Source organism: Onychomys torridus, chromosome 6, assembly GCF_903995425.1.
Source record: "Onychomys torridus chromosome 6, mOncTor1.1, whole genome shotgun sequence".
In the NCBI taxonomy this organism is placed as follows: Eukaryota; Metazoa; Chordata; class Mammalia; order Rodentia; family Cricetidae; genus Onychomys; species Onychomys torridus.
The window spans coordinates 24,747,585-24,756,727 of record NC_050448.1 but is presented as its reverse complement, the minus strand read 5'-3'; positions in this window follow the sequence as shown (position 1 = coordinate 24,756,727).

Sequence of the window (9,143 nt, the reverse complement as noted above, 5' to 3'; positions counted from 1 at the left end):
TTCTATCTATAATGACATTAAAAGTTGAAAAGCAAAAAATACTTTTCAGAAAATACTCTGCATATCTGTAATTTTGTTTGTCTACCTAAAAATTAACAAAGGATTTTGTTACTTCAACCTGATGTCATGCAATCCAGAACCCTGGGAAATTAATAATAACCTATCTAATTTAAATCTTTTTTCAAATTATTCAACTTCTTTTAAGAGAAGAGACCATTGGTATTCCAATTTGTCATTTTACAACATTGACATAACTGTGCAAAACAAAGTATTTTGACATTGAATACAAAAGATGTGTGTGTGTGTGTGTGTGTGTGTGTGTGTGTGTGTGTGTGTGTGTGTTTGTGCAGGAAATGAAGTGTAAACAGAATAAAGCTGAGAAGCATAATTAAAAAAGAGAAGACAAATACTATCATAATAGAAGAAATGTTATTTTTAATTTTTTAGTAAATTTTATAATTCTTACATCTACATAAAATAATGTATTTTTAAGGTATTAAAGTATTAATGGTTAAAAATTGAAACAGAAACTGAGTTATACAAAAAAATCAAAATTGAAATAAAAACTGGTTTATAATTTAATCCCTGTTCAAATACTAATTTGAAAGTGCCATGGAGTATATTACATTGAGTCACATGGTAATGCAATTTCAGTTGAGAGTTGTCAATAACATGTTCATGACTACTGATATAGTTGTGACTTGTTATAGAGCTCATAGATGACCATATTCTGCAGACACCTCCCCTTTCATGATGCATTTTTCCCTTTTATATTCTGTGATAAAATAACATGTCCAAAAGAACTTAGAGGTGAAAGGTCTTTATTTTGGCTTATGGTTCCAGAAGGATACAGTTCATCATGGCAAGAAGAGTAGAACAAGAGTCAAAATAACCCTAGAGATAGGAAGATGGATGATGACATTTCCATTCACACACAGGTATCAAAGGAGGTGAGCAAGGTTACAGACACCCAAAGCCAACTCCCAGTGACTTACCTCCCCCAACATTGCTACGTGACCAACAAATTCCAAATCCACCCTAAAAAGCCCCACTAGCTGGGAACCAAGTATTTTATGCATGAGTTGATGGGATACTTCTCACTCAATCCACTACACCAGGAGACCTACAATCACAACATAATTAAAACTCTTGTCCTTGAAAGTAACATAATGGTAAATTAGAAATGTCATATTTGGATATTAACTCCTATTTATAGGTGACACACTAAATTTTGAGTGTCTGTTTATAAAATTTTGGATGACATTAAACACTTATTACATTGAAAATAATTGTTAATAAAAGAACCATGATTTAACTGTGGTCCATTTTCTGTGAGTATTTTCAACACAAAATGTAACTATATAATGTATACTATATGAGGAAAGTCACTGTCAAAAACTACACTCTAAATTCTGATAAATCATTAGAAATTCTGCTAAAATTGTAAGTGGATTTTTCAAAATTTCTCCATTATTAAGATTCAAATTATGTATATGCATATATTTATATACATATATAATGTGCACATGAAAGAAGAAAATTGAAAATACACTAATATATATATAACTGCTAATGAAAAAGTGTGTTTTTAAAATAAAAGTGACATAATAAATCTAGATTGATTTATTAATTAGAGTTATTTTATCAAAACAGAAACATAAAAATTTAACAAGATAATAATATTTACAAAGTATATCTTCACAATGAAAAAATAAATGATTTTAGTATCATAAAATTATGAGTAGAATAAAGTACATGCATGCTTAAGTATTAAGGCATTCTACTATTACTAGTGTAAGAATATTTGAAATTGTATTTAGCTTCAAATCAATAATAATATTGTAGACATGTTACATAATCTGCACTTGCATCATGCCATATGATTCATTTGAAATGGAAGCTACATATACAACAGCTGCACTAGTGTCAAGGTTCTCTGATGATAAAAGACTCCTTGGCAAGCTACTGCTTCTGTTTAGCAGAGACAGTAATATTTTTGACATCTGCAATTTAAGTAATTTGTACACACTACTTAGGCAGCTGTGATTTCTAGTATTTCATGATTAAGATTATAACTCATTAATCAAGTTATAGACCTCAATATACTATTGTTTAAAAATAATAGGAATATAAAGAGACTATGATCAACAAATATAATTAAAACAATAGTTTATGGGAATAATCTGTTTGTCTTCCATCTGTTTGGTGAAAACACTGGAGCTGACAATTTGTTTAGTTTTATTTATGGAAATAATGAAAATGTGTTAATGACTAAGTGCAAAAATACAAAATAAAAATTAATGTACTATAAAGTAAAAGGTTTTATTAAAAGAAAAATGAGTATAGTGAAAGAAAGCTCCTGCCTTTCGATTAACATTACATAATGCATTAGCAACTCTTAAATCATTTTTTGAAGTGAATCTACAAATGATGCACCATCAAAATGACATAAATATGTTCAAGATAAAGTATAGTGTATAACATTAAAATGATTTAATACAATTCAGATGCTTTCCATATAATCATAGATAACATAAACATCCTCATACTCTGAATCTATACTTTATAGTAAGTAGGCCTGAAGATTACCATGTTGCACATTTCAAGAGGTAATTGTTAGTGGTCCCTAACCCCTGAGAATTGAAGCCAGGTACATGACTCTAAACCTTATTTAGCTTGCAGATACAGAAATACAGAGTATTATAGGTAAATCAATTTAATATATGTCAATATTGTCAAATATATCATCTATCTATCTTACCTTTAAAATATATTTGTGTAAATATATAGGATAGTACATAAAATATATTACACTGTCAATAGATGAAATTGAAATAAATGCATAAGTATAGTATTGTATTATCATATTAATAATGTTCAGCATAACATATAGACTCAATTTGCTTTGTTTTTTTGCATATAATAGTTTTGCCCCTGGTATGCACTCTTTACTTTTGTCTAGGTGAATTTAAAAAAAGTATTAACTTTGTAATAGTGTATGTAATCACATAATAGAATATAATTATGTCACTTCTTTTCTATTCAACACTGAAGTTTTAATAATGAAAACTAAACATTTTATATTATCACAGTCAAAGTAACTTATACCCTATCTTAGTAAGTGTGCATATCAAATATACTTTTATTTATGAGAGAATTACAAGGCAGAAATAAATAGCAGTATTTTCCAGTATAAATTCATTTATTGGAGTGATCGATTTTACTCAAGCTAGACTTTAAAAATATATATATTGAACTTTTAAAATATATGTTCTTTAGTGAGATGGGATGATTAACTACAAATCCCAACTATAAGATATATGATATCTATATCTATCTATCTATATCTATATCTATCTATCTATATCTATATATGTATATATCTATATCTATATATCTATATATCTATATATCTATCTATCTATCTATATATATATATATATATATATATATATATATAAAGATTTTACAAAAGTGAGATATCTAACATCAACTTCATTCTTTGAAATACACATAAATCAAATTTAGACCCAAAATGTTGAATCTCAGAATAAATTCCCATAGTGATAGATTTGGGGTTATCATGATACTGTCTTTGAAATGCAAATTGTTCCATCTATTTTATGAATTGTTGTTGATAAAATAAAAATGCTTGTTTATCAACATCAATATAGCTTTCAATATGTGTATTATATTTGTCCAGTTCATACATTCTGGGGCAGTAAAATATTGAGAACATACAGACAATTATTGGCTTAGATGAAACTATTTTTATCTGACTGAATTACCATTTCATCAAATAACTATATTACACTTCCCTGAGTAATACCTTTAAATAGCATTTAATAACTCCAAAGAAAGGAAAAACTAAACAGTAAAGCAAGTAGCAGATGTAATTTAAATGATAATTCAAGAATAAATAAAACTTATGTTCTACTCAGTATATAAAATCCATCATTACTAACAAGATAATCTTCTTACTCATACATAATGGCTGCTACTTTTAGTGTTTACTTACCTTAAACCTTTTTATTTTCTGTGTGGTTGTGCAATGTTTTTGTGTGTATATATCTCACTATATGTGCAAGTGTTTGTGGAGATAGGAATCCATATGTGTGCATGGTGGTATGGAGTCCAGAGATAATCTTTGATGTTTACTCTCCACCTCATAACTGGGACTCCTATGAAACCTGTTCATGGATTCAGCAAGACCAACTGGTGAATAAGCTCAAGTGACATGCATTTCTTAGCCTTGTGAGGTCTGGAATTCCAGACATATACTGCCATGTGGATTCATGTAGTATCTGTGAGTTAGAACTCAGGCCCTCATACTTGAATAGCAATAACCTTACCCATCGAGTCATCTCTACCTCCCTTAATCATTATGTTAATATTCTAAGTGTATTTTTATGACTGTGAGAAATATTATGATGTTCAATATACATGATAATATTATTACTAAAATTAATGCACATGAGTATTTCAGAACACAAAAAAATTGCAAGGATATATCAGACTTTTTACCAGACATTCAATTTTATGTCACTGCTTTACTGTTGTTCATTATCATCATGTGGACCAATTTATTGTATCATTAATTATGAAATAAGTTGAGTGGTGATAGTTCCTGCATGCTATACTCTTCTAAAGGAAAATAATGAACATGGACGTTAGTGAGGTGGGCAAATGAAAACAAGATTGTATTTATTATTGGAAATTATGAATAAAAAGATGATGTATTTGATTTCAAATCAAATCTCTTCCACTCATGTTCCGCAAGTAAACACACAGAGGCTTATATTAATTATAACTGCATGGCTGTGGCTCAAGATTTTTGCTAGCTAGCTCTTATATCTTACATTAGTCCACATCTATTAATCTATGTATGGCCACAAGTTCTGTGGCTTTACCTGCATCCCATTACATCTTGTTCCTTAGGTGGCTTGCTGGCATTTCTGTATCACAGCTTTCCTGAGAGACACAACAAGGAAGCTGCTATGGCTCCATTTCAGAAACTTTTTTTTAAAAGCTCACTCAGGTTTTGGGTGGAAATTTTTGCCCCATGTTGAGTGTCATTACATAATCCTAAAATTGCATGCTATTTTGATGTTAAATAGAGAATTTAAGGCTGACATTAAGTTAATTTAATAAATTTTCATTATTTCTGATTGGTAATTTGAAGTTAGCATATTTATAATCATTTCACATTATTTTATCCCTCTTAGGTAGTTCTCCACTGATTTTCTCTCTGTTTTTGTATGTGCTTATTTACTAATGACTGTACAAGCTCATAATTACATATTTAATTGAAATTAATAAAATACTAAGTTTAATAATGGAAGTGTAGAAAATGAAGAATGCACTTGTATTATTTTCTTTTGTTTCTAATTAACATTTGTAAACCATTTAGAAAGAATCTATTACATAGGCATGTAAGAATATAAGAATATGCCAGATGGTGTCAGTGCATACCTATATTCCTAACACTCAGGAGGCAGATCCAAACGAATCTATGAGTTTGAGGCCAGCCTGGATAACAGAGCAAGTTGAAGGACATCCATAGCAATACATAGTAATCCTGTCTTGAAATACAAATAAATAAATAACATAAGAAAATAAAATGAATATGAGAATATAAAATACTTAGAACACTAATTATGCATATATATAATATATATAAATATTCTTAGAACAGTATATATGCTATATATACTTACATGTTCTATAAATATTCTACATATACTTAGAATATTGTTATAAGTATATATTTTATATTATATATGTGATAAACATATTTTCTGTGTATTTTAAAGATCAGAAGTTCTTACAAAAGAAAGAAAAACATTTTTTAAAATGTATTTTATCTTTTTTTTTAAGTCTTTTCTGAGAAGGATCTATGAAGTTGTTAGTTTTTCCCTCAGTAGTATGTATGAAAAATACCCCATGGACTAAAGCTTTTAAACACTCAATCCCAAGTTGGGTATACTATTTGGGGTGGTGGTTCATTCTTTCTAGAGGGAGTAGATCACTCCCCCTGCTCGGTCTGAGACTTCACAGGCCCACTCCAGTTCTGGTTTGCTCACCCTTCCTAGCATTTGCATTTAAAGATGCAAAGTCTTAGCTCCCTGTTTTTGCCTCCAAGCCTGTCACTTGCTGCCAATTTCCCCACTATGGTGGACTCCAATTTCTTGGGAACTATGAGCCAAATAAAAACCTCCTTACACAATTTGCTTTGGTCTTCATGTCTTAGTCACAGCAACAGAGAAGTAATGGATATACCTTCCATGAACTAGAAGGATGACGAATTCTAGTTCATGTCACTGAGCCTCAGTATGTTTTGAAGTTACTTAAAAACATGACCTTCCTGAGCAGAGCAGATAATGGCTTTGGTGAAGAAGACTACTGCAAATGAGCTTTACTTCTTAGGTCTCTAAACATGTTCATTAAGTAATTATGACACTGTTAAAAATGAGAAGCAGTGCAACATCAACTGACCTGTAAAAAACTGAGAATATGTCTGCCCCCACTACAATACTAATTGCTTTACACTAGGAAATTTAAACTGTTATTTCATAGGATACTTCAGTTACTTTCCCAGACACCTCCAAATAAAATGTTGTATATATTCTATGCTAAGAATACTCATTTTTAAATATTAAAAAATATTAATATGCATGTATATACATCAATGTGAGTGTGTGCAGACAAGTACAAGTGCCTGTAGATGCCAGAAGATGTTGAATTCCCTGAAGATGGAGTTGCAGTTGGTTTGTGAACTTTCACCTTAGCACTGATATCAAGTCCAGGGGAAGAGAAACAAACACTGTTAACTTGGAGCCATTGCTTCTGCTCATCTCTGCTAAGAACACTCTTAGGAGATCCAAGCAATCCTTTTTAGTTTTTTGTCCAAGAAATCCCATATTTAGTGTGAATAACTTCTTTCCTTACCTAACAGATTCCAAGAAGGAAATCACAGGAGTTTTCCGTACATAGACCAACTGTTACATTCTATAAAACACAGCAACTGTTTTCACATTGGCTCTCATTCCTTCTTCATGAATCCATAACTTCATAACCTGTCAGTCTTCTGATAAGTTTAAACTTCTCTAAACAAAAGACAGGAATGGAAGTGTCTGGATTAAACAAACATCTCTAAAATAAGATTTTCATTATGCTTGTTTTTATTTCATTAAATCATATTATTTCAATGAAAGCTATTGCTTGTGTGGGTGTGGTTTATATTAGGCAACTTTACCTTTTAGGTTGAAATATCATTCAATTTTGTGACTACATACTTTATCAAATCTCTTATAGAAGCCCAAAGACATAGAAAAAGTGTGAATGAAATCAGTTGAGCTTACAAAGTATGTGAAACTACTTTGAAGATTGTGACTAAATTACAATTTATTTCTCCTTAGCCTCAATTTCCATGTCCTTAAAAACTTTAGAGAGTAAAATTAACAAAGAAGATAATTTTTGTATGTTCTTTCTAAAATATTAAAGATGATTCAGTGCATTTTCAGTGCATCACTTTTTGACTTCCATAGTGCTGTGTTCAGGTTTCTGCTCACCACAATGTGTGACTGGAGTCCTAACATGATCATTTTACTTTGTGTGCTGAGCCAAGTGGATGCTCTGAAACATGCAAAGATCAGAGTGTGGAACACTGTCACTCAAAGCAGCTCTGTGGATCTTTGTTCTATAAGGGATTCACATTTTCATAAAATCCCTGAAAAAAATGATAGTCCAAAGTAGTCATCACTATTATTTCTTTTGGGGTTAAATTGTTCAAAATAACTTATGCAATAAAAATAAAACCTTGATGGGTCATAATTCTTTTAATCATATTGTCCACTGACATGGATGAAAACAAATAGATGCTAGGAACTGAGCTCATGCCCTCTGCAAGAGCATTCAGTGTTGTTAAATACTGAGACAGTTTCTTAGCCTCCACATTTTTTAATCGTACCTTTCTCTTTAATTTTTTAATTGTTTATTATTTAGAGCTTTTAAAGCAGACTGTGGTATTTCATTTTACATATATTGAAACTATATACAGCTTATTTTAGCTATGGGTCTAATGTATTGTGTGATGGAAGTTTTAACAAAAGGAGTCATTTATTTCCTGAGGCAGATAAACGATGATTAGATGTCTGTAAGCATCAACACAGCTCCCTGCATGAGCAGTACTGTGATCATTTCGAAAGTTCAGTTAAGGAGTGTGTGTAAGCCAAGACAGTTCTCTCAGCAGGCACCAGCTGTGGAGCCGAGGCACAGTCTGGTGTTATTCATCAGCTAGCCCTGCACCCAACTCTGCCACAGAGCCCTTATGCTACTTTACATTTAAGAGAATATCAAATAAAGTCCACATGCATATTTAAATATTTAAGATGCTGTTTGCTACTAAATTCCCCTCATGGATTGCAGATGCTTAGATTTTATGAAGATGAGAATGGTATTGTAACTGTAAGTACCAATTTATCCCTTGAAAATACAAAATAATGGTGAGACTTTTAATGTGGGGTTACTGGAGTAGAATACTATATAGTCTTTAGGATAGTATGCTTGATTTTGAAATAGAAGCAGAAGAGATATTTATGAAAACATAGAAGTAGCTTATTGCTTAAAATCAAAGTCACAAAAATCTAATGGAATATAAATGTCCAGATACAGCCAAAAATATCCTTTGTCAGAAACCATTAGAATTAGTGACATATTGTATGGCTTATCCCATATGTTACCAGAAATTCAATATAAATGCAAATGTAGAGCAAGTTATATATTTTTATGAAATTTATAAATGAGAGATCTCTATTTCTCCAGTTATTTGATATTGAACATCATATTTGTGATATGATTAATCGTTGTTTTTTTTTTTTTAAGGTACTCTGATAGTGGCATCTAGAGACTATTATCATCAAGTAATATCTGAGACTGATAACTTTCATCAAAGTTTTTCTATAATATGGCATTTATAAACATAATTTCCCACTACTCTGTTGATATATTAAGGTACTACACAGCTACCACATGAATCATGTTTACATCTTCTCAATTTTTTGAGTTGCTCATGGAAATTAGAGGGAAGAAGGAGCTGAGGACATGTTTCTTAAGAATATTTCTCACATATTTCCTGATCCATG